The sequence below is a fragment of the Passer montanus genome, unplaced genomic scaffold (genome assembly GCF_014805655.1).
Source record: "Passer montanus isolate IOZ18808 unplaced genomic scaffold, ASM1480565v1 scaffold25, whole genome shotgun sequence".
NCBI classification, from domain to species: domain Eukaryota; kingdom Metazoa; phylum Chordata; class Aves; order Passeriformes; family Passeridae; genus Passer; species Passer montanus.
In genome coordinates this window covers 7,819,031-7,845,505 of record NW_024367149.1, presented here as the reverse complement: position 1 = coordinate 7,845,505, position 26,475 = coordinate 7,819,031, and the positions used below count along the sequence as shown (strand labels likewise).

Sequence of the window (26,475 nt, the reverse complement as noted above, 5' to 3'; positions counted from 1 at the left end):
TACTGTAGTTCTTGGAGTAGGGATTCGGTTTCCTTATATGAGAGCTTAACTTTTAATACAGTGCTTTGTTTTTTTAATATTCATTAAACCACTTATAAAGTGATGATCAAAGCATGCAGCCATCATTTAACGTAAAACAAAGTCACTGAGCCTCGGGTGACATTTTTAATCAAGAAACGTAAAACACATCTAATGAAATTCTTTTCATTCCTTCAGCTGAACAAAAACCCATAGAGTTGTGAGTGCAAAAGCTTCAAAGGTAGTTTAGACAAAAGAAAGAAACTTGTTAAAGGATTTTAAACAGTTAAAAGACTAAAAAGAATATATTTAATTACATTTTCAAAGGTTGTTAGGGGCTTTTTTAATTTGCGAAACAGAGCTTTAAAAATAAGTAAAAACCATTGTTCTCTTCTGATCAAGAAGATGTAAACAACAGCAGTGTTCCAAAAAGAGGATCTTGGGAATAACACCATCTCTGCATCTGCCCACCATGATGACAATATGGCCAAACTAAAATAAAAGTTAATGACTTCCATTAAGCTTTCCACATGTTTGAAACAACAATGATATAAGACCCTGACTGAAACAGATGAAGCAAAACAAGTTTGACATAAGCTTCCAAATTGGGCTATGAAATTTGGAAAGTCTCATTGGTAACAGCCACACGCGTGTGCACGCATGCACACGCACAAAAATGTGCAGACAAAGGGAATGGTTGTGGCAGCAGGTTGGGGTTCCTGATAGGCAGAATTTTCAGCTGTGTGTCTATTTTATTGTTGTGATCAGAGCAATGCAGTGGAAAATGCTTGTAAAGATGTTAGATCATGACAAACTTTTCCATGGTAAGCTGTAGCTTTCTATGGAGGAGTAGGAAAGAATGTTTGTAGAAAAAGCTTTCAGGCCTGCGATGGTTATAGAAGGGAGAAGGAGGAAAACAGGAGTATTCAAAATGTGTAGCAGAGAAAAATTTTCTCTGTAAGTGATTGCTCTGATTATCTTTTTGCTTCCATTGGATAAGTGAAAAACGTTATCTTAATGTCTGCACAGTTTAGTGGGTATTCCCTAAGATAATACTGGAAACAGTGCACATACTTAGAGAATACCATCAAATTGTCCAAGATAAAATGGAAACACTCTAAGGCTTATGTGTTTCTTTTTGCTTTGAAAGCAAGAACTGAGTGGTTCTATTCCAGCAGTATCTCAATGACATTTTCTAAATGTAAAAATGAATTTAACTTCCCCTGAATAGATCTCTTTTAGTTATAAATTATCAGAGAATAATGCAAGTTTGCTTCTTTCCAAACAAAAGTGTAGGTAAGTAGATTGAAAACATACTTAAAACATGAAGCCCTGATGAGTTTCCTGTGGTGCTGAAAGATCAGTAGACTCTGTTGATAAGGGAACTTGTCTCTTTTCCTGAAAAATGCATATTTAACAGGTATTGTATGGTAGATTTCTAATGTTACATTCCCATTCCTACAGAAAACTTGGTAAACCAAAGAAATGCTGTGATATCGTAGCAAATGCTAAAAATGTCCTACTTTCAATTAATTTCATCTGCAGTAAAGTTCCAGCTTTTGACAACACATCAAGGTTTGGTGAATAGGTTGGAAAAACCTCTGCATCTGATATTGCAGACAGCCTTTATGTCATATTTCTATAGCCTTGGCATGCAAGCATATAAAGATCTCTTTTACTGGAGCAGATATTGTAGTTGTTCCCATGCATGGAGCAGCCCAATCAGGACTGGGAGCTCCACATTGCTCAACTTGGAGTTAACTCTTCTCTTCCCACAGCCAGAGCCATCCACTGTCAGCAGAGGTATCGTGTGTTAAATGTTGCAGTCTGGAATTCTGCAGGGAGGGAAGTGGATCCAAGAGAATACACAGAAACCATCTCTGCTTTGCAAGTTTAGTTTGTATACCTTGAAACTAAAGAGCTTGAACTGGCAGGGGCAGGATCCAAAGCTTCAGCACAGCTCCTTGAAGTTATTAATATCAAGTGGGGATTATTTGCCCAGTGAATTCCATTCCACGTGAAACGGGGGTTGCTGTGCAGTGTTGTGTTGTGCAGTGATGTCATGTCATTTTAAATGATGGCTTTTCTTTTGATGTGGTAATAATTGTGCTGTTATTCCTGCAAATTAAGGAGGCAATTTATTCTCTGTCTACAGAGGTTTGAGATTTTGTTTTGTTTTTGCTGTAGCTCTGTTAAAGTAACTTTGCATCTCTTGTATTTGTAGTGGAGATTTTCTTTAGCTGTTCACAATAACCCATTGTACTTTCTTTTTAAGCCCTCGATTCTTCTCTTGCCTGTAAGATTACTGCTTGAGTAGGTATTGAACTGTTCAGGAGAAGCTAACAGTGAACAGCACCCTGCCCTCATACATAAAAGTACTTTTCCATGTAAAATTATTAATTTCTTATGACAGGCTTTGCTACTATGTACTGTAATAGACAAAGGAATTTTGGAATTCAAGCTACTTGAGAACAGGAAATACATGAGACATTTTGATTGAAAAGTAAATGGTTCACTAAAACTGCAGTTAATCCTTTTATTATCTTTCCAACAGCAGTTTCCACAATACTTTCATGAGGTAAGCTTCCTTCAGTCCAACTGTAACACTCTCATCGTTGCAGCTGGTTTGAATTTAGTGAGCCTGCTTCTTTCTTTACTACAGACAGGCGACAGGCAAAACAGGATCTGGTGTGGAGCACTGCTGGTGTTTTGGGTCCATATTCTGCTCACTGTGTTCCATTGCCAAAGCTGGTACTATGAGTGTTCTGTTTTCATATTTTGTTAAATATTCTAATTAAGTGGTGCCTTCTCGTCATTGTGTCCTTCAGTTTGGTTTTTCCTTGGGCTCTGCAAGTAGTCTAAAGGAAACTACCTAATCTCTTTGCAATATCCTGTTATGTTTCATACTTAACTCATGTTATTTTAGTTTTATTAAATTTGGGGTTCATCTGCATTATAATCAAAAATATATCCAACAAAAATAATGATGCAATGCCTTTAAGACTTTAACTTCTGAAGATTAATTTCATGCTTTTTTAGATTTGATGTCCCAGACAATTGGAATTTTGATTGTCTGAGACAGCAAAAATTAGCAAGCTTAAATGGGTTTTTTTTCTAAAAAAAAGGAAGAGAAAAAGTTTCTCATAACTGCATCTTTTGCTGCCTTTCAGTTCTTCGAATAGTTTGGTGAGTAGAAGCATGCTGATCTCCAGATATTGCATCCTTGGTTTAAGCCTCTGCTTGCAAATGTAAATACAGAGCTGCTCATTCAGTTGTCTAGAATTGTTTGATTTGGACAAATCTGTACTTGGCTTATTAGTTTACCCTCTTGTACTCTTGTGGCTTCATAATGAGTAGAAACAATGTTCCCATCACTGCCTTCCTGTGTGCTCAGGGGCCTCCCCAGGCAGGATCAAGGTAAATGATTTATCTTTATGTAATTTCTACAGATGTAATTAGTGTTTGTAGAAATTGCCTATCATAATGTATGTGACATCCATGAAAGGAGCTGGACAGGGATAATATTTATGGTTAATGCCTTTAGATTTTTGTACTTCAAAGAAACAAATGCCTCTTTTGTGTGTTCTAGACCTGCTTATCTGTGTTTGCCTAGAGAGTTAAAACTTTGAAGCAGAATGTTTTTTTCATGTATGTATTCAAGATACTCAGTTTGGGAGGAATCTGAATGGAATGGGTGCTGTATTGTACACAGTGAAATTCAGCACCTGTGCTGTTTGTAGTCAGCTCTTTTGAATCCCTAAGGCTGAGACACCATAGGTACTGCATTAAACATGGGGAAATTGAGACAGAGAAGATAAGTAACTTGCCTAAGGGTGTCTTCAGGCAATTCCAGCATTCCAGTGCAGATCTTGTGTTCCAATCACCATTTCACACAAACTAACAATTTGCAATTTACTGGTGAAACAGATTTTTGTACAGATTGCACGAAAGATTGTGCTCTGGCTGAACTTCCTGTTAATTTTTCGCTGCACGTCTCTGACGCAGGTGGTTCGACATGATGTGAGTGTGTGAGAGCTTTCATCAGAAGGCTTGGCTGCATCTGTAACACTTCATGGGCAGCGACCTGGTTATTGGGAATACAGGAGAATGCCTGTGGAGCAGATTAGTATTATTGCTTCTGTTTCTGAGGAAACCAGTGTGGCATCTCTGTTCTCAGTAGATGGCGAGTCTGATGCCGTCTGCAGTCCATGGGGAGTGTGTGTCCAGCAGTGCAGGGTGGGAAATGAGATCTCTACAGGGCTACAGCTACAGGAGTCTCAGGGACAGCCCTGCATCTGTGGGGAAAGTGGTCTCCATGCAGCAGCTTATCCACTTGTGAATTACTTCACCTAAACAATGAGTTTCCATGCCTGACTCGAGGGAATGTTGTGGAAGTCTGGAAAGTGTTTTCAGCTTTTGGAGTGGAGGGTGTCATGCACTGATGCCAAAGAAGTGCTTTAAAAGAACAACAATAATACTGGGCTCACTTTCTTTCCTTTGAAGTCAGTAGTAGGAAACATCCATTCTATCAAAGCTGCCTCACCAGAGATCTCTTTTTATTAGGTCTCTGATGGCATTTCCCGATACTGTCAAGGAACATCAGCATTCAAAACACTCTGATTAGAGGAGTAGACAGCAATTCAGTGGTTTTGTGGAAACGCAATGTTTGTTTGTTTACAAAGCCCACTGCAGATTCCAGGGCAGTACAAATGGGTTTAAGCATGCCCCAGCACTGGAGGGCAGGCCAAAAACTGGCTTTAGGCTTGGCTCTCTCTCAGCTCATGCCCAGCCAGCTGGTGAATTTGAACTCGTGTCTGCCCACAGGAAAGCTCCACACTAAGAGATCTTGCAGAGCAAAAGCAGCAGAAATTGCTGGGCCCAGATTCCATTGTGAATGGGATTGTCCCGTGTTCCAGTGCAGCAGGACAGAGCTGCAAATGAGTCCAGTGTCATGGCCCCACACTGCCCCTGGGGGCTTGAGACCTTGCTTTGAGCTGGGCTGCAGAGAGGGGAGCTGCCAGGGTTTTCCTGAAAGATTATCAGCCTCCCAGTTTAGTCCTGGCATTGCTGGGCTTCTATGATGTGCATGTGCTTTATCAGGCTGATAGAAAAATGGTACAGGATGCTGGACCTGGTGGAATTGTGCTCTGAGACAGCTGGACTGGCTGCCTTTTCTTCTGCTTTCCAGCAGTCTGATATGGGTTAGGTCTGGCTGACATACTGACAGGGTTCTTTTTGCGTAAATCTAAATAAATTAAAACAAAGTAAATTCCAAGTGTTGCTGCCAGAATCCAGAATGGCTTTCAAGTTCACTTGTCTGCTTTAAAAATGTTATACAGGACACTGAAGAGATCTGAGAAATGCAGTATGGTAATTAGAGGTATAGCATGAAACTTCTGTGGAGGAGGCTTTCATATACATACTTTTTTATCCTACAAGAATGTTTAATTCCACAAGGTTTAATTTCATTTGACCTGATAAATTATGAAGTAATTTGGGACCTGTTTAAAACATACTAATCCTGAAGATTTCCTGATACATTGTGCAGATCTGGTGACTGTGTGTATTGCTGTTCAGTGTGTTAAATAAGAAACAAAGTGGGGTATTAACAGTACTATCACCACAACATAGTGGGCACTCCCCCCATGAAACTCCCTGCCATAGGATATAGTAATTAATTGGCACTATTATGGTTCTCACAGTGTTGGATAATTTCCACTAACAATGCTTGGTATCTGCTGAAGGTAAGGTGATAGGCAGATAGTGGTTTAGGGAACAGATAACCTTGTGACAAAAGCATGGATATTCATTTCCATCCTCCATGATAGAAACTTTATTAGGTATTCCACCAGTTTTTTCAAACCAGCAGTTAGGATCACAATAGAAAATGAGAGAAAACCATTAGTGAATTTTGGAAGTGATGGGGGAACAGGACTAGAGGATTTTGTTACTATTGACATTTTATAGACAAAGTGCTATTTTGGAAATGTTTCAGTATTTCAACTCATCATTTTTTACTTTCTGTTTCAGAATGAATAAGGTTTAAACAAAGACACTTCTTTTTGTTGTTGTTTAAAAGCTTTTCCCATTTGATTTATTCAGTGTTTTTATTTAGTTAGCAGAGTCCCCCAAACCATTATATTTCAGCTCATCCTGGACTGATTTATCTTCTCTTTATTCTTCAGTGTTCTGATTTGGCTACTGAAACACATATTTTTCACCACAATTCCAACTGTGACCTGATTTGAATACAAGGAAAATCATCCATTTGCCTGCAAAGCCACAAATATTTGTCATAATACTAAACACCGAGCCTTTGACAAATACCTGACAGTGCTCTGATTCAAAGAGAACATCTTCAAGTAGAGAACAGTTTAGTATTAGAAGTGGTTCTCCCCAGGGACTGTGCTGCTGGCACCCCTGTGGCACACAGGATGGGCAGTTGTACCAGAGCTCCTCCACGCCAAGCAGAGTCATTCATGTTCTTTGTCAGATAATAGGGGCTGAAGTATGCCCAGCTTCGAAAAGTGAAATTTATTAGTTGTGACCTGCCATGTCTGGCTGCCAGACAAACTTCTAGGCATGTCTCCCAGGTCTTTTTTTGGGAGATTTCTTCTAGGCTCCTTTCCCTTCCCTTTGCCCAGTTTGTGTATGAAAATGACATCTTGATACCATGTTTTTATCTTTATCCTCTTGTCCCACAGGACTCAGCAAGTAGTGATTCTTTCTTATATTGAGACACTCACAATTATTTCCAGCTCTGCTGTGGCCCAGTTCTGCATGTAGATTTATTCAAACCCCAGTCTCAGCACAGACCTATAAACCTCTCATGAGGCATCACCTTTTGAAGATATCTTGCAAACAGCCTCCTAACTCCCAATTCATTCCAGCTGCACCACAAGATCACTTTCTTTGCCATGCAGATCAATGGATTTTATCAAATAATCACATCTGAAGAGCAAAAAGGGAGAAAGGCTTTCCAGTCTCTAAGCACTGCATTTGCAATAACTCTTCAGGATTTCTGTAGCTCATCATTTCCCATGCGTCAAAAGTGTGACAAGGTTTCTTTCTCACTGTCTCCCCTGCCTTGGAGTGAATCATCCATGGCTTTCACTGTTTAAATCTGCTCAGTAGTAAAGATAAGTGATACACCCTCAACTGGTCAGATGCAGTCTCTACTCTAGTAATAAGTTTTACAGAGCAGGAAATGTAATTGTGAAATACCTGTTTCCTGTAGGAACACCTTAATACATCTCAAGATGTAGCTCAAGAGTACCTCAAAGATGTGTCCAGCAGTTGTGTCCTAAAACCATAATTGTGCAGGATCCAGCATCATTTTGGGAGGGTGAGCTGTCTCTGGAAGATCTGGGAAAGCAGGGTGCATTCAGTGATTTGAATAATAGCTGTGAGCAATAGAGAGGAATATTCTTTTTACCTCCTGAAATTTAATTTATAAAAAACAATTTGCATCCAAATATTATTAATCCTGTCATTTGGTGGACAACTTTGCTGTTTGATGCAGAACTTGTTAAGTTCTAAAATGTTAAACAAAGTATTTGTGCTTGTGTTCTTGAGGTTAAGTGCTTGGCTTTATTTTATTCCTTTGTATGTGTTCTGTGGGGATTATTAAAAGTGACAGGAATTGTTCAGAGCTTTCAGTGATTTAGCCTCTCTGAACAGTGATTAACCTCAAGAAGGAAAAATAGTCAGTATCACCTGACAGAAGGCTTGGTCAAATTAAAAAGCCATAAAATTAAATATTGTTTAAAACCCGTGCCAACAATATAGTTAATAATATTTCTTATTAGGCCAATATGTTTTAATACTCCATATTAGTGAAACCTATGTCATTTAATAAAAATGTTAATCTGCATTTGTAGGCAACAGAGAGGCTGTATAGTAGTCTCAGGGGAGAAAGAGGAATTTAGAGCACATTAAAAACTTTATGCAGTCGTTTATGCAGTTTTATCTCAGTTCGCAATGTGATGCATTTGTTTGTTACTTAGGGGCAAACCAGCAGCAGTTGGACTTTAATTTCAGATGAGAAAAGAAAAACCATCATTGCACAGGCAGGGTCACATTCTGAAACCTACACTGGCTCATTTAGCAACTAGTCCAGTGGGCCTGGTAAAAAAACCAATGTGCTGGTTAAGCTAAATATATCAAAATGTGACCTGCTGGCATCTGGCAGCTCACTCTGAGCTATTTCCAAAAGCAGACCTGGTTTTGGGTAGGTTTGTTTTGGAGGTGCCCTGCTCTGCACCTCTGAAGTTGAGGTCCTCTTCTTCTCAGACCAGGAACTGAGTTACTGAAGTGCCATGAACACTTTGGGATATTGTTGCCTTGGATCTCCTTTTCCTAACAAGTACAATGAAATAAATTTATTTGGAGCACAGTGAGGGTGAATAATCACAGTGAGGTACTGAGGCCAATAACTTAATGTGCCCATAATACTATTTTGCATCTCTAATCATTCCTTCTGCTGAGAATCTCAAAGCTCTTTCAAGCTTTTGCCTGCCAACAGCATTTCCTCTGTGATGAAAACCCTTGTGCCCATGTTCTGGATACAGCTGAATTAAGACAAATTACTCTGCTGCTTTCTCTCCCTGTTTAAACTGTTGTCATTGTAAAGAGCACATTAAATGCCTGGCAGAAAAGGCAAGGAAAAGATCTTCTCCTTCCCAAAGTATCTTCTCTTTAACATATTTTGTAAAATTGGTGTAAGACTGTGCACCTTTGCTGACCAGAAAGTCCCTGCTACTTCAGAACATTATTCTCATGAGTAGAGGTGTGCAAGACTGTGATTTTAATTCAGCTGTACCATGGCTTTCAAAGAAAATGTCACCATTGCAGAGAATTCAGTGCCCTGTGTTCTGTCTTAAGGACACCTGTGTTTTCTGTATTTGAGCAAGCCAGAAATGGCTGCATTTCAAATAGCTGTGTATTTAATCACAGACATTTGTCAGTGTCTGACTTTTCTATTTACATCCCTGGCTGATTGTGGAGTCAAGGAACAATAGGAGTTTTATTTCAAAGTCTGCTGTAGTTGTCTATATCAGTGCCTTCCCTCCATCTTCTTCTTTTATTGTTGTGTACAGATAACATATGTGTGAAGAGATCCTCTGCTCAGGTACAGTGGAGCTGCAGTGTTAAATAATTGATCTTGATCTGTCTTTTGAAACTGCATCCAAGGCATTTAAAAGTGGGAAATGGAAAAAGCATGTTCTCATAATCCAGCTCAGTAAAGTTTGCACAACTGCTCTTTGTTTCATCATGCCTACAATAAATCTTTCATTTTTGCCAATTGAGAATGCCTACTAAATCTGCAAATGATTACTTCCCTGAATTGTGTTGGGATTCTTGCAATACATTTTTCTTACATGGGTAATGATAAAATAAGAGTCCATCAAAAAATATTTTATTGCCTGGCAGAGAGCCTTTTATGAAATGGTTTTGATTCAAGGAGATTCTTCCAAGTGTTTTAGAACCGTTGCTTACAACTTCCCTTTAACCCTTGCATGGAGGGCTGCCAGGCCCTGGGAATGTCAGGAACAGGGTCAGTCAATCAGCAGCTGGTGGAATGCAGGACCTGGGTATCAGTTTAACCTGCAGCCCTCGGCCTGAGAGCGCCAGCGCCTGCTTGTAAAGGGGATTGTGTTACCACGAGATTAGAAAGCTGATGGATGTCAGACTGGTGGGAACCTTGTAAAACTAATCTGCTGTATCCATGTTGATATGATTGCACCCTGCTTCAGCAAGAGGGTGAGGAAGATGGAGTATTACAAAAAGGAAAGCACGAGGCAGAGCTGGTGGGGCCATCCGGGTCACTGAGCCCAGGCACCACCTTACAATAATGCTTCAGTACACCCAGGGGCACAGAGCTCCCCTCTGTCCGTGCCTTCAGGAAAGGTGTGTTGTCAACATTGTGGCTTGTAAGTCAGGACCTTTCAGTCATGTGAAACAAATCCTGCCCTTTTTCCCCTTGATTTCAGATTGGGTATGACTACATTTGTCTGCCTGTGCTCAGGAACGGGCCAGCTGTAGGAATTGCCCTGCTTTCCTTACAAAGAGACACAGTCTCAACCTGATTCCCTGCAGACCTTGAGCAAACTGTGTCTATGTAAAACTAGGCCCAGGGGGATGTTCCTGGAATGGTGCAAGTCATGAAGCCTGAAAACACATTTAGGTCCTGCAGGGAGAAGGGATCTGGCAAGAGATAGATACCGTGTGGTACTTGCTTGCACTCACAAAACAGCAGTAGACCTGACTCGGTGTGGGGTGCTCTCAACAAAACCATGTCTGTTGGTTGATGTGTTGCCCACTTGCCTCCATGTAATAAATTGTCCCCTCAGAAAGACATGGGAGATCATGAGAAAAAGCAGATTGTGTGAAAATATTTTTAAGTGTCACAGTTACTTGCAGGGTTTTATCTTCCTGCATATCCTCAAATGTAATGACATTTTTAATTGCATGGTCGTGGTGATCTCAGAGTTCCCTGTTTACAGTACTTTGGTCCAGCTGAACATTTTTAGGTCATGCTTTGTCTTCAAGGCCAAGGAGTGAAAAGCTGACAACACCCAGGAACCAGACATGCATCAGATGCACAGAGCACACCAGCTTAATTATTTTAGCCAGGTCGGTGATAAATAATATGTTTTACATTTCAGATTGGCAAACCTCCTCCTGCATACACCTTGCTTCTGAGCTGAAGTGACAAAGTTACCACAGTTGACCACTGACGATTTCTGTTCTGATTTTGAAAGGAATACTTTCAGGTGTGAAGAGACTTTGCTGAATTTGGAGGGAGAGGTATTGGAGGTAACAGTGAACACGATGGGAAAGGCTGGGTGAGGGATTCTGCATCATCCCTCCTCACACATGGATATTGAAAAGCAGCAAAGTTAGGAGTGTGTAAAGGGAGGGCTTTTTAACGCTGAGCAAAGTTAAATGGATCAGAATGGAAGGAGCCTTTGTGAAGCTTGGGTCTTCTCCTCAGGGGACTGTGATACCCCCAGCCTTCCTCAGTACCTCTCAGGAAACTTGTAGCCAGGCCACTAGAATTACAGCACGTTTAAAACATGAATACTTGTAGCTGCATTACTTCATTTCTAGTGCTGTAAAAATACCATTCGCATAATGGGGTAATGGCCTGCAAGTTCTCATGATTTCAACTGTTTTGGAGTTACAGGAGTTCTGTTCCTTTATGGCAAGCATCCATTTTTCATTTTAACATCTTTGGCACTTGCCTAAAGGATGGGAAATTAAAAAATGATTAAGGGGACAGAGAGACAGTCTTTTAAGGAAAGATGAAAGGAATTAAACTGAGGCTGGGGTAGGGAGAAAAGAAAAGGGAGGGATTGTTTAGAAAAGAATAGAAAACAAGTAGGGATGATTGGGCAAAATCAGGCAAAGGAGAATTTAATTTTTCACTAAAGGTTTCTCAAAGAGGAGGTCTCTTTTAGAGTGGAATAATTTCATAGTGGAAATAGAAGATGCCCAACTATATGAGTAACATAAGCTGTCTTACGAAATTGGAAAATAAATTGTAGGGAATAATTTTGAAAGCAAAATTACATCACATTTTTGCCACTCTCTGAACACAGATTATTGCATTACTAGGGTGTAAGAGAAGGAAGTGCATTAGCAGGCACAGGGATACAGATTAAGCCTTCAGATGTCTGTGCTCTGAATGTTTTGTTTGTGTATTTTTGTCCTGCTGGTGTTGCTATGAGGTAGCTGAGGATGGTTCCCATGCAGAGCACCGGGTGCTCAGCATCCCCACAGTTGGGGACCCCACTGTCCTGCCAGACCATCACACCTTTTCACAAACAGGTCCTTGCATTTCACAGTGGCAGTGTGAAGTGGGGGATGACTGGTTAGAGAGCCTATTTGCCAAGAAAGATACCTTTTGTTTTGCTTTGCCTTTACCAGGCTTGACCTTTATAGAACAAAAAGTTTCTCCTCACCATGAAGGGAAGTTTCACTATTGATTCCAGTGAAAGCTAACACACCTCATAGAGCTTTGTGCCAGAATCCACTGTGCCATGACACATGGATGCTTTATTTCTGCTGTGAAACAGGGCAGACAGAGACTGTTAAGCACAGCAGCAGCCTCACCTGCAGCTTCCTGCTCCAACTCACTCAAAATCAGGCAGTGAAACTCAGGTGCTGGATCCAGCTTGTTTGGTGTGCAGTGGTGGGTGTCCCAGAGCCCTGGGGACAGCTCTGTGTTCGGCTGTGGAAGGGAGCCCTGGGCGTGTGGGACCTGCACAGGTACTGGAGCACAGGCAGATGATGGTGAACAAAACCTGGGGAGAGGGAAAGGAACCAGATCCTTTGCAGACATCTCTGCTAAGTCTCTATCTGGGCCTACGTTTGTCAATATTTTGCTCTTTGTTTGTGCCAGCCATTTTGAATGAGTTGTTCCCTTTAGTGGCTTAAAGCACTGCCATGGAGAATTTTTGTGATGGTAAGTACCATCACATAGATTTTTATAGGTAGGCAGTAGGGTGCAAACTTAGAAGTTTGGGTTGAATATTTCAGCTTGTCAGATATAGCTTCTGATACATGTCAATTGTTTTATGAAAATTAGGGTTGGAACACATCTCTGAATGGCAAGAGAAATAAATGGGTATCGTAGTCATACCAGATACTTTCAATTTTGATTGTTTATAGCAACGCTGACAGAAACTAACACTATACACAAAACTGGTTTTGAAACTGCCCTTTTTTCAGAGTTAATGACCCACAGGCTAATGGAAATTTGCCAGTTTTTACCAGCTGGGATCTGGCCTGATTTTGCTGGGAAATAAAAGTGCAAGGCAAAGAAACCATTTGGATTTCTGAAAGTCTGTGATGGTTCTCTTCTCTCATTATAAAACCTTCACTTTTTTTGTATGTTGTGCTTATAATTGACGTGTGCTTAGCAGAAATGCTGGCTTTGCCCAAGGACAGCATACCCTGCTAGCCCAAGAATTCCTTTTGACAACTGCATTTAGATCCACTGCTGTGCAAACCCAAACCCAGCCCAGGCCCTGGGAAAGGAGCTGTATTAAATCATGGCTTTGAGGATGCACTGACAAAGCTCAGCTGCTCTGGCTCCATCCAGTAGAGGGTAGTCATTTTATGCATTTTATGATCTGCTCCTCCATTTATTGCACTCAGGGCTTTCCCAGGTATTACCTGGGGACTTCTCACATGGTAGGCACGGCTGGTTTGGTTCCCATAATTAACCCGGGAAAGGCAGACTCTGTACCTGAGTGCATTTCTTTGTAAAGTCAACAAAAGAGGGAGAGTAAGCCATTTGTACTAATTGTATATATAAAAAATAATCCCTAAAGGCAAGACTGTATAAGGTGCATTATGTTCAGGCAAGTGTGGGATCATTAGTGTCATTCATGATAATTTGATTTACCCCCATGGATTCCAAACAATACGTGGCTCGTAGCCTCCTGAATTGGTGTGAGTTAAGAATTGCATGGCAGCCCTGCATTTTTAGAAGGAAAGCTCTTAGGTCTTACTATGATGAAGGCTCTTTTGTTGTAAAGTTTTCTTTACTAAGATAGATGTTACTTCAGTTCACACTAAATAAATTGACTCTGGAGTTTTCGGTCATGGTTTGCCAGAGACAAATTGTGAAAGCTTCTAATTGTAGCCTAAACAAAACCATATTTTCCTTAAAAAACATGGCAGTGTGTCATTCTAAATCTGTGGTGCTTTGCCCAGGAACCCATTTCAAGCAACAGAAAAAAAACCAAAAAAAAACCTGGGCAAAATAGCCACCTTAGACAAAACGCCTTAGACTGTCAAACCTGTATGTTAAATTGAGTGGTTTTGCTTGCAGTGCTGCACTGAAAATATTTCATTGTTTCAACTCTGTCCCTCCATGCAGTCAAAGACACTGGTATATACTTAAGGAAATGGTAAATATGGAATACTGGCAAATGTAGCTTAAAAGAAGGTACGAGTAAACAACAATATCAGACTGTCAAATTTCTAGGGCTTATTGCAGCAAATTTTCACTTAGATTATGAAGGATGAAGAACACTGAGCTTTTAAATCCCCATTCCTAGTCCTTTACAACTTTTATCAGTGTACAGTGGCTTTATTCATGACCTGAGTCTGGTTTTGATAAATTTTGAGAAGTGTTTCATAATGTTATTGTAGAAATTACAGATGCATCATTTGGGCCATCAAGTAATTGTGCTTATGTGAGGGAAAGAGAGGTTGATGGGAAGGGCTGGGAGCAAAGGGGCTGATTCTTCTGCTAAAAATGTAGAAACATTAGCTGATGAGAGGTCAGCTCTGCTGTTGGGTGTGCAGCCAGAGTGGCCATTGCACTCCCCGCTGGAATTGTAGCTGTTCTTTCACCTGCACTTGGCTTTGTCCTGTCCACTCTGGAGCACCTGGTGAGGGAGAGACACCTTTGCTTCCCCCCAGGGTCTCCAAGCAGAGCAGAATATCTCCATCCTTCGCGCACCTGCGTGGAGCCTTCCCAGCTGCAAACTTCAGGCCTCTGCCAATTGCTAAAGGCAAATTTCAGCTGTGCTGAAAGCAGGGGCAGAATTCCCATTGACCACAAAGTAGCAGGAGCACAGCCAGGGCTGGAATGATGCGAAATCAATAATCAATCCCCCTTCCCAAGATCCTGAGTGGTTCTGCTGCAGAGGGGGTGACTTCCCCCTCCTGGGCTGAGCTTTCCACAGCTCCCGTGTGCAGCACCTCTGAGCTGATCCCCACGCATTTGGAAACAGGGTGATTCAGGCTGGTGATTCAGTTTGGGAGGCTTTGAAAGTTTTAGCTCAGGTTTAGGGAAAATATGCAGCATGAATCACCCAGGAACTTTGTTTTCTCAGTGAATTCTATGGTAATTGCACGTTAGAGCAATGTTTAAGGCAAAACAGTGTAAGACATTGGAGCCTTTTGTTACAGCCAGTCATGTCCCACTGAAAGCCAATTGTTCCTCAAATTCAGCAGACACCACATGCCTGGTGGTCATTTAGGAGTTGAGAAGTGACAAGAGGAGAGGGCATTCTTACCTGAATGTATCAATGTGCAGTGCTAAAAGGAAAAGAAAGGGAGCAACTCCTTTATCCTTTCTTCCTTTGTAAGTCCAGCCCTGTCTGTTTCATGGTGGATGCAGAATTCCAAGTTTACCACATGGAAATTGTTCTAATTTCTGGTCTTGGGGCAGCCAGGAAATGAAAAATTAGAATTAGTGGGAAAAGGATAGTTTATTATATATTGGCACAGTGTATTGGTTAATTCATTCTAATTTCTGGTCTTGGGGCAGCCAGGAAATGAAAAATTAGGCGCAGTGTATTGGTTAATTCGGGAATTAATAAAAGTGGCAGCTGATAGTGCTGGGGCCCATGTTTTAGTTGTATCCCATCAGTGATATCACGTTGAGCTGGCAAGGAGGCACATACTATGGGAAAATGAGCATCCATGGGGGCTGTCTGACCCCAGTGACCTTGTGGGGCGGCCTTGGCAACTACTGAGGTCAGCAGAGAGTTCTAATACTCTTTTTCACCCAGAGTTTATAATGGTCACTCTCTGAAGGGAGCTGGTGGAGAACAGGAAAGGAGCTGCGAAGAGCACTTACATTTATTGAAGCCTAAAGACTTGGAAGTGCAGAGATGGGGTGGACAGAGCTGGTGTTTGGCAAGGAGAGGAGGTGATCATGTTTGGGATCTGGACACGGGCTCTGTTTCCCCTCAGGAAGGTGGAAGGTAGCTGTGTGGGAGTGCTGTGGCTCAGCCACAGGCCCTGCATGTGTTTTGTTTGGATATTTCTGATCTTGTTGCCTCCTTGGCTGGTATTTTGGGTTTGAACAGCAGTGTCCTATGCAGTATTTGTTTTGGAGCTTGGCTTCCTGTGTTTGTTCTGGGTCTATTAATTAATAATAATGGAGTGTCAGATCCTAGCTCTTGTTTTGTTGAGTTATCAAAACAAATGCAATCTTTGTGGCCATTTTCAGTCTTTTGTGGCTGTATAGATCCCTTGTTATTCAAATATTTGCTCATCACGCTACCTTTTTGCTGCCTTTGAGGAATTAAGTTCAGTGACAAAGGAGAGAGTTTCGCCTTTACTTCCAGAATTACTCATTACATGTTTGGAAAGACAAATACAAGGAGAACACAGACGAAATGTGAGGAACACGTATACAAGCTAACGGTCTCGCAAAGGGAAAATCAGAGGTTACATCATATTATTGTAAGAATACATTATTTTGTTTTCAAAACTGTTATTTAACAGTGGGATGAATCCTTTAGGCATTTAGTGTTGGAACTTCCAAAATGGCTTGTGGTTTTCCATCGTTATTCTCACACAATTCCCAAAGACACAGACATTAGAGGTAGTGATTAATCTTTCTGTATTAGGGGCTTGATCCAGCATTTACTGGTGTCAAGAGAAAGCTCCTCATGTACTTCAACAGACTTTGGAGCAGGATGGTGATTTTTAAAAAAACAGATGTAAGCAGCAAATTAGAAGCAAGTTAGAGAAATCTATCCAAGTCCTGTAGTTTTAAGAAACTGCTGTATTCTGTTGTAAGACTGTCTAGAAACCTTAAAATGTATAATAATACAGAAACACATGGCTTGGAATTCATTGTGATCCTTCCTACCTTTGATCTTTTGCTTTACTTACCATCACTTGTGTGCATATGTGTGGATGTGAGAGTAAACAACATAATCCTAATTGTCTGAAAATATACATATGCTTATAATGCCATAAGTGAGCAGAGTGTTGGTATGTAAATTTCCTATAGTATATGTGGCCAGTATAAATAAATTCTTGTCACAGTAGTGGGGTTTATCTATATATTTTCCTTATAAACTAGCAGGTAATAATTTAATTCAAAAGCTCCTTCCAAAAATGCAATTAATGTCTTTTGTTATAGTTTCCCTGGGTTTAATAATCCCCTCTTCCAGATTTATATTGGTTTCTGGAAAGTAATGCTTATTAGAGTGTTTTTCCAAATTGGCCACAATAATCCACTGAAATCTGCCAGCTGAATCATTGCTATGCTTGTGAAATTGCCAGGATCACCTGACAGTTATTACTGGGGTAGGAGGGGAGGGGGAAAGGGAATGAAAGTTTCATAATATGTCACTGTTATTGATACCTTGGCTATGGCTCTTGGATTTGGATTGATATGTTTACTGAATTCTATAGGAAAGATGGAATGCCTGGTGCTGGATTGGCAGCTGCTATAAGGGAGAGAAAATTTAGTAGTTTTTTTCAGACTACTGTGTTTTATTCTGGGCATATTTTAAAGCATAAACATGTAGGTGCATGCATGTGTGTCTATATGTAAGCATACACACCCACACATATATAGATATAGATATATAGATAGATATATGTGAATACATCTATATGTGTCTGTGTGTGTGCAAACTGCCTCTACCTCCTTCCCCAGCCTGGTGCTTGAGAAAGGAAGGGGATGTTTATTCCCTGAGTTAGGGTCATGCTTCACATGCCAAATACAACATGCAAAACACATAACCAAGTCAGAGTTCAATCATTCACCTGCAGCCACATCTTCATGTACTCATTCTTCTCTGTACACTGCAGGTGGTGTTGGAGACAGGGTTGAGTCTCCATAGCTCCAGTAGGTGTTGTTTTCTCTCATACTTCCAAAATAATTGAAAAGGGATGATTTTTGCAGTGTCTGAATTAATCGTCCTTGTGAATCCTGCACAACTGGAGCATAACCCTCATTGTGAGAGGGATTCCCTGACACTGGAATGCTGGATCCTGCTGCCTAGATGAAAAGGTACATAAAATAGCAGGGCTCTGGCCTGCCAGGGCTGTGCCAGAGGGACAAAGACAAAATGCCTCTCCCATTACGAGCCTTGGCACCACTGCTGGGACAGACCCCTGTAGGGATGGCTGCTGCAGGCTCTGGGTGTCTGGGATAAATATTGTGTCCAAGAACCATCCCTGGTGAGACTGCTTGGGGCAGTGCCCACCCCCATGCATGGGATTTATATTCTGCTGGTGTAAATGAGATTTTGTTAAAGTCACCCATCTGAATTATGGATGGGAGATGGAGCAGCTGCCCAGGCAGCTGGGCAGTGCTGCATGGACATACCTGGACACACCTGCAGGGAACAGTTGGTGTTCTCTGGGGGTGCAAGGCTGTTACTGCCCTGCTCAGGTCAAAAGTCTTCTTGACACAGGGGATAAAAGCCATTATGGCTTGGGTTTTTTACTTGTGCTGTTGTAGCTACAGCAGCTTGATGATGAAAATTTTGCCTTTTTTTTTTTTTTTTGGTAGTTTGTGGGCTGAGATAATGGATGCCCAGTTCAGATGCCCAACCAGAAAAATAAGATTCTCTAACATTCTTGCATTCCCCAGTATGTGGTTAAAGATGATTTCCATCTCAGCCAACATTAATGTGCAAAATGATGCTTTAGAGCAGTATCCCTCCCCTAAGCTTTCCTTGTGATGAGGAGAAGTTTCCCTTGAGCACCAGCCAGTGCAAGAGGCACATTGCTTTGGAGGTGACTGTGTGATCCCTTCTGTCCCCTGGCATTGCAATTTGGGGTCAGCTGGAGTGCTGCACACTTTTGGGGGAGCAGCCACATGGACTTGCTTCCCTCTTAAAATCATTGTGATCTGTCTGAGCAAGCCTAAGGGACAGGTAGCACATGAACAACCCACAGTGCCACTTATATTTGAATCCCAAACACTAAGTTAGCACAAGCCAACTGAGCTGCAGAACCAGTCATCTTCAATTTTTACAGCCTTATAATTTCTAAGACAATTTTTATGACTCTGATTGGAACAGAGATGATTTTTGTAGTGTCTGTTTATGCCGTTTCAAACTTGAACATAAATCTCATTTTTTAAGGGGATTTTGTGGTTTTCTTGGCTTTATGAATTTTTTTTATCCCTCTTTTATGCATTCAGCTAAATTAAACCAAAATAAACTCGGGGGGAAAAAGTGATTCTTTAAAACAAATATATTATTTTATCCCTTCTTTGGACAGGAATTTTCATCAGGGAGACAAGGATAGAACATTCTATTCAGCCTTTGCCTGCTGATTTATGCTGCCATCATTACAAGAGCCATAATGACGTCCAATAACCAGTAACAGGAACTGTGAGCAGAAGCTTTGTAATACAACACTGCTCCCCTTTTTCTCCAGCAGCTTTGTTGGTGGTCTGGAAATAATTCCAAAATGTGTTAGATGGTTCTCAGAGAGAGCTGTGCATCTTCTTTTGGTTTAGGAGAATCCGGGTCTGGTGTGGCACCGTGTGGGCTCCTGCAGTGCTCTGAGGTGCAGTGGCTCTCTTGCTTTGCCTGCAGGTTTTCCACAGTAGCTGATGTTTTTCCTACAAAGCAGCCCATGGATTCTGTTGGGGTGGCTTGTAGGGAATGCTTCTAACCATGCTGTGGGATTCTGCCTTAAGTGTTAGGGATAACATGGAAGATTAGAGTGTCTGCACAGCAGTGTGTGCCTGCAAGCCTGATGGATTGCTACAAGAAACCAAAGGTATTTGATAAACCCAGCAGTGGTTTATGGTGACAGTGTGTTGATGCCAGCAGTTCTGTTTGACATGTATTAGTGCTTCTAGGAGGTCACAAGTGCTATGCAGCTGCATGTCTGATGCTCAAGTGTGTTTGTTGCTGCAAGGTGGTAAGAATCAGTTGTGCCTTGAAGCTGAACTTGATGGTGTCTTTCAAAAGGTCCCATTTGAGCTTTGCTGTGATACCACAGCCAGTGGCATCAAGGAGTGAGCCTCTGCCAGCATCCACCACAGAGCAGCAGGTGAGACATGACTGCTTTTCCCTGTGTTTATACACAGAACATGACTGTGGTAACCCTGTGGGCTCTGCTAGCAAATACTGATTTGTTAATGTTTCCCACTGTAAGTGGTTGATATTTTATCGGCATTACCAAAGCCGCGTTTTAAAATTTTGTTTAATCCTGTCATTTTCAGCTGTTCGTTATTATGGTAGCATGTTGTTTATGGAGGTTGCTTCCATGTGGGTAGCTGCAGTTGTGTGTTGGATGAGGGAAAGTTGGCTGTTTTGCCTCTGTAAGTGTGTATATAGTACTTGGTTTGGGTTTTTAGGGATTTTTTTTCAGAGTAAGATTGGTCCCACTGCAAAAAGGGATGTTAGCCTACAGGCTTGATCACAAGTGAACTGCACTTGTTAAATGTGAAGATGAGCAAATGACATTTGCAATAAAAAAATATTCTCTTATATGGAAAATTTAGGAAAAAATGTTTGTGTCTAAAAAGTCTTTTGGTCCTGACTCCCTATTCTGAGTACCATAGCAAGGTCTCTGTGGCTGGTTTGGTACAAGTGGGATCAGAATGCAGCCTTTGTGCCTGGTATCCTTTGATTGACTAAACAATGCAAAAGACACATGCAGCATCACATTGGTTTAGCAACTAATATTTGACAATTTAAAAAAGTTTTCTTTTAGGCTGAGTTTTATGTAAAGCTGTTTACATTAAAGTGACATCCAATTAAAGTGTATCATGTAACCCACATCACAGTTCAGCACACATTTTCTGTTTTAACTGACATATGGCCCCATTTATGAAAATAAAAATCATCATGTTTTGATGATATGTTCACATAATTTATGTGGAAAAGCAGAGGGAGAGAAGCAGGGAGCGGGAATGCTTTTGCTGTGTAAAGCTATTATTTTCTGTGATTCATTAAATGTCTTTTAACCCATATGCACAGGCAAATCCCTCCTCCCCCAGTTCCTGCCCAGCCCGCTTCCCTGCAGTGTCTCCTGGACAAAGGGAGTTAATTTCTTCTGTGGGCAGAGGCAGCAGACAGAAACATTTCATGCAGTATCATCCCATCCCACAGATGTTTTTACAGCAAGGGATTCTTTAGTATTGTGTAGAGGAGATACATTAGTTAACCTAAAAACAGATCTGTGGACAGCAGAGCTAATACAGCCCATTTTCCTTTGGTTGTCTTAAGGCTGAGAGGAATCTCTGTTATCTAGGAAGAGATAGTCATCTACTGATGCCTTTTCTTCAGTCTCCCCCCTACTTAGCTGCCAACTAAAAAACGAATTGGAACTGAATATCTTTGCAACCAGAAATCCTTGTTCATTTTGCCTGGAATTTTCTTTGTGTGTGGAGAAGTCTGTCTCTCTTGCACATCTAGGTGTTTCAGGAAAGCCAGGTTGCTTTCATTAAGGTAACCTATTGATAAGATAAATGATTCTTTCTGTAGAATGGCCATGAATCAGAGACATGTCAGCACAAACAGGTCTCTCAGGCCATCTACAGCTGAGGCTGGCAGTTTGGTATTTTTGTCAGCACCCTGAGTCCTGCTGACACAGACCCTGCAAAAGAGAGTAGGGTTCTAAGCTGTTTTAAATCTACTTAAGGCAAGACTGTGGCAAAGCATTATTTAAAAATACATCTTTGCATTTTCCCCTTTTAACAACTGCACATAACCCCTCAGGCTTTATATTTTTATGTAACAGCACATCAGTGGAAGGAAAGTCCCTGCCAGCCAACAAAAACCCCATCTGCAGAGTAATCACCCAGCCAGTGTGCACTGGAACCCAGTTAATTCCTGGCTTTCCCGCATATACTGAGGGATGGATTGCCTTAGGATGGAAGCAGCATAACTACAGTGAATCTTTCGTCTGTCCCCGTTCTGGGACCAAGCAATGAGGATTACTGTTTAAATGGTTAACTGTTGTTGCACATCAGAGGGCAAGACTTGGTGCTGGTGGTAGTTGCATTGCATAAATCAGTTTGCCATCTTCTCCTTGCCAAGGTAAGATGGACTGTACACCTGGATCCTGGTTATTTGCAGCGTGGGACTGGCTAATGAAACCTTTAGGCTGTACAGTTTTAATCAGTAGATGTTTGGCCACTGTCACAGAAAGCCATTGAGTCATGTCCTCTGTGAGTGCACTCTTAAGTGCTACTACAAAAATCACCAAAGAGGCATCACCCAGACATTGTATTTGAACTGTCTTCTTTCTTGATAGATGTGACTGTGAAGCCTTATATTTCTCATTTGTTGGAGCAGGAACAGAATCCTGTCAGTTGTAAAGTATTGTACTCTAATCACTCTGCATTTCTTGCTCACTAATGGCTTTTTAGAGTCATCATTCTTGACATAAGTTAATGCATAAAGGAAAACCCCCACTTTCTCATTTGCCTCTAACAATGGGGAAAAAAACCTAATAAATGTTGCCATCTAAAGTCCAGTGGGATCTAAACTTCTGATGATAACATTAAATCCCAAAAAATGTAAGAGTTCCAATCGAGTATGGCAACCTCTGGCAGAACCTTCTTTTTCTAATGAAGTCTGTGCGTTGTGTTTAGTTGGCCGGTGATCCTAATCAGGGTACTGAGATCTGTGCATTCACTCTGGTTTTGATCATTATTGCCAAGATTAAATAGGCATAGAGCCAAGATGTTGCAGTGTAATAACCTGGGAGTTGAGGAGGAGGGAGGAGAGAGTGAGGGATTATTTATTGGTTGGATAAATGGGGTTAGCAGTTATTGAATGTAAGAGAGACTTATTTTCCTGAAGTCAATGGCCATTTAAACAACAAGGCGTATAAATGAAGGATATCTGTCAACTAAGAAAGTAGAAACAGTATCATGAGTGAAGAAGGCCAAAATCATGACCTGTGACTCTGAAGTAGTTTTGTTTATGGATTTCTAAAAAAATGTTCGAGTAGGATTGCAGACTCTTGGATAGCGAATGTATGTCCACTAGTAATCAGCTTTTTGTAATGGTGTTTTTTGGCAGTCTTGCAGAGTTAACCTCAACGCTCTACAGACCACGGATGGAAACCCCCAGCATTTTTCTTTCTGAGGTTGCTGTAGGTTTGTGCATAGGAATTTATTCAGCAGTAGGCAAAAATAATTATTTTCCATTTTTTAAGAACACAGAAATCCATTACATATGCTCATAAGCTTCACTTTCTCCAAGTTCATTAAATACAAGTAGAAATTCCCTCCTCAGTGCAGAATTGTGCTGTTTCTCATCAACTCATCACCTCAGAGAGGCTTTCAGGTTCCCTGGATAGGTAGAGCAAAGCTGGAATTGTGACATCTTCTTCTGTTCTGTAATTTGATTCCTAGAGTTTTGGCAGTTTCTTTAAGGAAAATAATGTTACAGGGTTGGGGTTTGTTGGCTTTTTTGTTTTGTTTTGTTTTTAATTAAAAAAAGCCTGAAGCTTTCATCAGAGAAATTTTTGTATCCATCCAAAGGAGAAAAAAAAAGCTTGCAAAACTACCCTCAAAATTGTTCTAATAAAAATTAAGGAACACTTAGAAGGAACAAAGGTTAATATTCTTAAGATTTTGGCTTGCTCTGATGCAGAAGTTAACAAAAGCTAATGGGAATGTCCTGTGTTACTTGGGCATAGCCTACAACATGCACATACAACATGCACATGGCAGATCTAATAGTTGGCTTTCAACCCCTCTTGGCAAAACGTTTCACTTTGTTTGGAAAGCAGAGTTAGTGGTCAGTGCTCTCGGGATGTTCTGCACAAAGCAGAGGCTCAGCTGTGTCCTGCAGCTTCTCTGCTCTGTCACGTGCAGGGCAGCTCCCCCATTCCACCTGACCCAGTCTAGGGGCAATTCTTCTCCTTATTTGATGGGAGGTTGGCCTTGCTGCTGTGCTCAGGTGGTCTGTAAGAAAAGGAACATCTTTATTTCAACAGGGACATTTTAATATTTGTGCCTCCAAAAAACTGTTAAGAAACAGCCAGTGACTGAACCAAGTGTCAGCAGAAGGATAGAGAGGACAGATTTTTACTTGAAAACAAAGTATTCCAAGTTGGCAGAAATACACAGTTTGATTAAAGACAGAAGTGGTGTCTGATGAAGAACACCTCAATTTTTTTCAGAGGTTCAAAGTGCTGAGCACCTATAAAAACAGACTACTTCTAAAGGTGTTTAAATTAGGATTTAGGTGAAGAATTTGGTCTAGTTTCAGTTGAAATTAATGACTCACTTCAAGCAATCTTAAACAAAAACATAAAAATTTTCAGAATAGCAGAAGAAAAATAAAAACATAAAATGAAGTTACCTGCAAGTTTCAAAATATTCATTGCAGGTAGTGTCTGGAAGGTGCAGTCTGTGGCTGCTGTCTGATTAGGTTTTTTAGTACAACAATTTCTGCTCTGTGGAGAAGGGTATTTGCCAGGTACAGTAAATCTGCTCGCTGCTGCTGAATTGAGAACTTCTCAGAGAGCATTTCCATGTGCCCATGAGGTGGCACATGGATGGGAGGTGAATACAGATTGCCTTCCAGTGAGGTTTGAACTGTGTGTGCTTGCCCCTTGTTCCTGTGTGCCCGCTCCCTCCTGGGTTTCTGTAGGTTATGAGGAGCACATGTTGTGCTCAGCTTCATAGAAATGTGTTCTTACTTGGGTTGGTGAATTCTCTTTGTAGACTCTGATTAAGAGTAAAGTTGTCCAGAAGACAATGAGTCATGTCCTGCTGTCTGTTCTAGATGTCCACATCTGACTTTGTCCCTCTTTCCTCTTCTTTTACGATCACACTCTAATGATTCAGTTAAGGCTTGCTGTACCTTTCCTGTTAAAACTTTCCAGTTGACATTTTCGTCACGTCTCAAAGGACTTGTTTCCTGTTCCAGAATGTTTCCTGGTTCTTCTGGTCAATGAGAAACACCTGCCAACCTGAAACTGAGGAAAAGCTTCACAAAGGACCTTTTCCCACACTGTAGTATTTAATCCAGTTGTTCCAGGAGAAATATTGTCATGATATCTTCAGTTATCAGGAGTGTCCTAAAAGGCTGATTCTAGATATTAAAGGCTTGAGCCTGAACAAGGTGGTCAAATCAACACAGAGGAACTCATCTGAAGTGTCTCTTTCTGGCAGTGTAGGTTTTTGTCTGTCTTTCATGTCTGACCATCATTTAAGCGTAGGTTTTTGGGTAAAGCTGTGCTATGGTTTGGTGGTCGTGGGAAGGCTCCAAGCCAGCTTCCATGGCCATTGGGCCTGTAGCACTGTGCTTCTAATCACACATTTTGGGTCATCTACACTGCAAGACTGAGCCTGAGTTAACCCTGGATGGAGAAGACTGTGGTTAAATTTGTGACAGAAATAATTTTCAGGTCCTGCAAATAGGCACAAGCCAAGTGGAGCCTGCAATGTTCTGCTTTCATGCAGACAAGTCTTGTTTGTCAGAGGCATTCACAGTTGTGATTTGAGGTTAGGGAATTTATGGAAGAGGAATTACGGTGGTCATAAAACAGGACTTAGCCATACTTATTCATCTGTAACAGTGCAAGCATGCTGCTTCTGTTTTTTCTTCTGGAATCAAGTTCACTGAACTCACTTTAATAACCTGGCCAAGATGAAAGGTTAAATACATACACCCTGCAGAGCTGCTGAACTCCAAGACCCTGGGGACCTTCTCAGCCTAGATGAGATCCATAGGTTATCTGGGACTGTTAAAGACCTCTTCTTTTCCAGCTGGCTGTAAAGACACCACCATTACTTAGTAGCCTGGTGAGATGTGCCACAACTGTTCCCTGAAGAAGAAGAGGTGGAAACATGCTGAACAGATTAGAAGGCTCATCTGACAGCAAGTCCTTGCTGAATGGTGTATCACAAAGTGAATACAGCTTTTAAATCTGGAACACATGGCCTCTGTCTTGATTCTGTGCAGGCTGACATTTGAACAGCATCACCATGCCTAAGTCTACATTATATTTTTCTTTAATAAACAGGTGGAAAACCAAAAGGAAAAATCAAAATTATTTCCAGAGATTTTTAGTGCATTAATATCTTCACAATAGATTTTGAAAATAGGCATGAATTTTCCTTTCAGAGGGGAGAGAATGAAAAGTAGACATCAGACTTGGACATCAGACTTGGAATTGTTGATTTTGCTAGGCCACATTCCATGTTCCAAGAGGTCCAGTTTTTTTGCCTCCTTCTTATGCCTTTTAATGCACGAGGCTTTTCATTCTGTCTGTAACTGACATGGACAGCACGTCTTTAAGGCCATGCTAAACAAACCAGTGTGTTCAGATCTTTACCTGAATAATGATCCATCTTCCCTGCACTTTGGCTGTGGGCTTGGGGTGTAGGGCCTGCCCCCTGTGCATCATAACTTCTCTTCAGTGATTTCTTCTCTCATGGATTCTCACAGGAGGAGGCTTTGGGAACTTTCTGTCAGCCCAGCAGAACTCCCAAAGCATCATGTCCCATATTTATTCCTGGGGTGTCTGTCACTCAGCATCAAGGGCTGTCTCTGCCTCCACAGGTGCGCCAAGAGTGGATCAAGGCAAGCAGAGGAAAAGCTGTTTGGAAAAAAATAATTTTAAAAAGAGCCTGGCATAACAGCTCTGGATTCAGGACCTTAACAAGTTCATAAAAGCTTGTTGCTGGTGTTGTAAAACTCTAATACACAAGTTCATTCCACATAAGAACACGGCTGTAAGTTTTTAGCTCCA

At 41.2% G+C, this 26,475-nt stretch overlaps 1 protein-coding gene across 5 annotated transcripts in view; it reads left to right on the top strand.

Moving 5' to 3' along the window:
* GLIS1 (GLIS family zinc finger 1) overlaps positions 1 to 26,475 on the top strand; it is a 178,163-nt gene that overhangs the window by 88,806 nt on the left and 62,882 nt on the right. The window lies entirely within an intron of this gene.